This window comes from Elephantulus edwardii, unplaced genomic scaffold (assembly GCF_000299155.1).
Source record: "Elephantulus edwardii isolate Elephantulus edwardi_28Jun2011 unplaced genomic scaffold, EleEdw1.0 scaffold00003, whole genome shotgun sequence".
NCBI lineage: Eukaryota > Metazoa > Chordata > Mammalia > Macroscelidea > Macroscelididae > Elephantulus > Elephantulus edwardii.
The window spans coordinates 28,487,099-28,491,348 of NW_006399753.1; the positions used below are offsets into that span (position 1 = coordinate 28,487,099).

General features: G+C 37.5%; 1 pseudogene; it reads right to left on the reverse strand.

Annotated features, from left to right (window-relative positions):
• Window positions 1-241: 241 nt before the first annotated feature.
• On the reverse strand, window positions 242-613 carry LOC102872734 (annotated as a pseudogene).
• Between the last annotated feature and the right edge of the window lie 3,637 nt (window positions 614-4,250).

Consider the following 4,250-nt stretch of genomic DNA (forward strand, 5'->3'; position numbering starts at 1 on the left):
TAGTAATAGTGTAGAAGAGAGTTAACAATCTCCAGTCATCTAATTTGCTGAGAAAGCCGTTTCCAATCCCTTGATAAAAAATGTTGGTGACTTTTCTTATCACAATAAACTACTCCCAAAGTTAGTAGATGGTTTTCTAATGTTCCTATTCATGCCTATTTATTTACAGTTTACAAAAAATGTTTTTTTTTTTAAAAGACAAAAGCATTTTTATTATAATAAGTTAATCTTGTGGGCATGTTTAGTTGGTTAGGGCAATAAGAGCCTCCACCACATTGCCCATGTGTTCCCGCAAGCTCCGTTCTGCTGCTGCTCTTGAGATTTCCATCTCAGTCATTATCAGTTCCAGATCTTCCTTCTTGATGGTGACTTTTGCCAATTCCTTTTCCCGCTCCTGTTTGGCTTTCTGCTCCCTTGACCGCCTGTCTCCAATCACGGACATGGCTGTCTCTAGATTGGAACTCTGAATCTCCTTCTCCTCCGCATAGTCGGTGACTCGCTCCAGGTCTGCCGCACCGCTATCATGCTTCCTTGGCTTCTCGGGAGGCCGCTCAGGGCCGCTGGTCTCAGTCTCCAGCTCCAGCTCCACATCCCCCTCTGTAGCCATCTCGATCTCACCCGACGCCCGCCCCGCTTCACCACGACATCCGGGAACAAAAAATGTTTTGAATTGTCTATAGCCTGTTAACGTCTGTTGCCTTATTCATTACTTGTGATAATTATATAATTAAATATTACATAGCGACATGATTTGAACTTAGGAAGATATTTCTATAAATACAAGAGTAAATATTTTAAAAAGAATTTATATATGTGAGCCATCCTTGCATAAAACAAAAGTGTTACTGAGTTAGTTGTGAATGAGAAAACTAAAAGAATGATATAAAAATTTGGGAATTTGCACTTATATTTCTTTGAAAGTATCCTTAAGTTCTTGAGCTTCTTATAAAATGAAGTGTGCAAATATAAATCTCCTTTACATTAGATATAAATGATAAGAATTTAATTCATATATTTTAAGTTAAAACAAAATGTTTAAAATGTCTTTTTTAGCCATTAATTGACTTTTTCAAATGGATGGGTGGGAACATATGAATAGGTATATCCATAAGGGGATTGACTAGTCTTGCCATTAAATTAAGTGTATTTAGCAGCAGAAATTAGGAATCTCAGTACGAATAAGGAAGAGGAAGCACCATGCGTCCTTCAGGACCAGAGATTCATGTCCAAGCCTGGCCAAGATCTACACAAGTGTAACAGTAGCCTCAGCAGAGAACCAGAGACCATTTTAGACAGAGCTAATTTGGGACTGCTATCCCTCAGAGCTAGAGCCAGAAGCCTTCACCCCAAGCTTGCTGGAAGATTGAGAGATGATGCCACAAGTGGCAGGACTAAGGGAATTTTGTGATCCTGACCTAAGTTGTGAAGTTGAAGGTCAAAGTGTCAGCAACCAGTGTGAGAATCTGTCTGGTCTAAAAGGATTGTATCCTGCTGTCAGTCTGAATGAAAACCTGTTAACTTTGCATAGTATATTTCCCATAACCCTGAGTATAGTTTTGTAAAGTCTGTGTGGTCATTGCAATGGATTTCAGACCCAGTAGAGCAGTGATATTGGTGTTGGAATTAGTAGAAGTAGGTGCAAGAGCTTGAGGGACCATGTCTAATCTTATTGGAATTGTTTTGTAGTGTGGATCTTGATCATGGGGTACAGTACCCATTTGTGGAGTTAATAGAAGTTAGTCTCAGCTGTCTTCATGCTGCCCTCCCTTTTTTACAATAATAAAGCCAGTACATAGTTTAAATTCTGTTATCGTGGATCTTCTTTTTTTAATAAAATAATCACTGATTATTTCTCTCTATCTTATTTTAAACAAATATATTTCATTGTATTACTATATATTTAATAGTGATACAAATTGATTGAAGGAATTAATTGCTTAAAACAGACTCTCCTCTTAAACTGTTACAGTTTGTCTAAATGTGTTTGAACTGAATAAGTTTAAACATTGAGTTTGGTAGTAATGCTTTTTATATCCTCCTTCCCTTTACCCCTATTTGTTTTTTCCATGTTACTGATTTGTTAGAGAAACTAGGCCTTCTGGTAGACTATTCCGTGTTCTGAATTTTACCAATTTTTCTTTCTTTTATTTTATAATGGTCTTAAGTTGTTTTCAGAGTCCTAAATTTTTTTATTAGAATCAAGTTGAATATATTAGGCAAGACTATGTTGTGTACTTTCTCTTGCAACACATTGTGAAGCATGTAATGTCTGTTCACTATTTCAGCTCAACTTATTGCCATCAAGTCCAAACTGACACAAAGCTAACCCTCTAGCATGTTGTTGGGAAGCTATAAATTGCACAGGTTCATCAGATTGCCTATGTTTCTCTTTCCTAGCAGTTGGTGGATTTGAACTACCAGAGAGGCACCACCATTGAGTTAGCAGTGAAACTCCCTATGAACTACAGCCCTAGATCTTATTTGAGATCTGTTGTTATTAGGTACCCTTGAGTTCACTACAACTCATAGCTACCCTATGAGCAACAGATCTGAGCCTTGCCCTAACCTACAGAATCCTTACATAATCTCTGATATATTCCAGCCCATTGTTAGTGTCCCTGTATCAGGCCTGTACTGAGGATTTTCTCTTTCTCTTACCTTCCATCTTTGCCGGCATGATATCTTTTTTCCAGGTAGAGTCAGCTGTGAGTCAGTTCCAATAATAGTGCTTAACAAAAATCTTCTCTGGCAATATGACCAAAGTATGTGTGCTGAAATTTCACCATCCTTGCCTCTAAGGAAAATCTTGGTTGTACTTCCTCCAAGACAGTCTTGTTTGTTTGTTTTTTTTTGACAGTCAATGAAATATTCAGTACTCCTTTCAAACACAGTTCAAAATCACTAATTCTTTTTCTGTTATCCTTGTTCCTTATCCAACTCTAAGATGCATAGGAAGCAATTGGCAATACCATGGCTTGGATCAGGCATACCTTAGTCTTTAACAGTATATATATAGTTGCTCTTTAATACATTGGAGAGGTCCTTGACAGCAGATTTTTCTGATGTCACACATCTTTGATTTCTTGACTGCTGCTATCATAGGAATTGATTATGGATTCAAGTAAAATAAAATAGTTGATAAATTCAGTCTTTTCTCCATCTATCATGATGTTGATGATTGGTCTACCATGTCGATCTATCCTTTTTACATGTTGTTAGGAGAGATCAGTCCCTGAAGAAGGACATCATCCTTAGAAGGGTAGAGGGCAAGTGAAAGAGAGGAAGACCCTTGATGAGATGAAGTGACACAGTGGCTGGAACAATTAATTGGCTCTAGTGTAGCAGTAATGGTGAGAATGGCACAGCACAGGGCAAGGTTCCTGTGAGTTATGATTGCCTTGATGGCACCTAACAACAACAACAACAAACTTGAAAGAAATAATAGTGACACAATAGTGAAGTACTAAGCTGTTAATCAATAGTTTGGTAGTTCAAACTCATTCAGTGACTCCACAGTAGAAAAACCTTGCAATTTGCTTCTATAAATATTACAGACAAGAGAACTCCATGGACCAGTTTTTCCCTGACACATGAGGTCACTATGAGTCAGATTCCCTTCCTGCCACTGAACAAAAACAAATTTGAAAAGTAGAATCACACGATGGCGTCAGTTTTATGCACCTCCTATTGGATGCCATATCAACTTTTCACTTTAGAGTCCTTTGATAAATAGTTGCTTAAAGTCATGATTGATTAAGGATTAAGTCTAAAGTTATACAAATCTTTTATTCCTTTTACATTTTAGTAGCTGTACTTCTTTAAAGAAACGATTTGCTTAGTAACTGTTTTATTTCTATATGAACTATTTTAAGCAGCTTGAATGCTTAATTCTTTCTCTAAATTGTCAAAATAATGAGTGCCTAGCAACGTCAGTGGTAACCAGTTTATTTAGTCTATGACTACTAAGAATTCATAGGTATTTCCCCCCCTGTAAAGTGTTTTAATCCATTAGGGCCCTCTGGTGGCCTAGTGGTAAGAAGCTGCACTGCAACCACTAAGGCACATGGTTTGAATTCACCAGCTGCCATCTGGAGAGACAGATGCACAGTCTCCTCCCATGCAATTAACTGCCTCTGAAAACCTGTTAAAGGATCAGATGTGGGTCACTTCTAACTCGATGAAAACAACAGAACAACAGCCTAGTATAGTTAATATTTTGCTCTGAAAGTTTTCTCATGTTTATTTAGAAC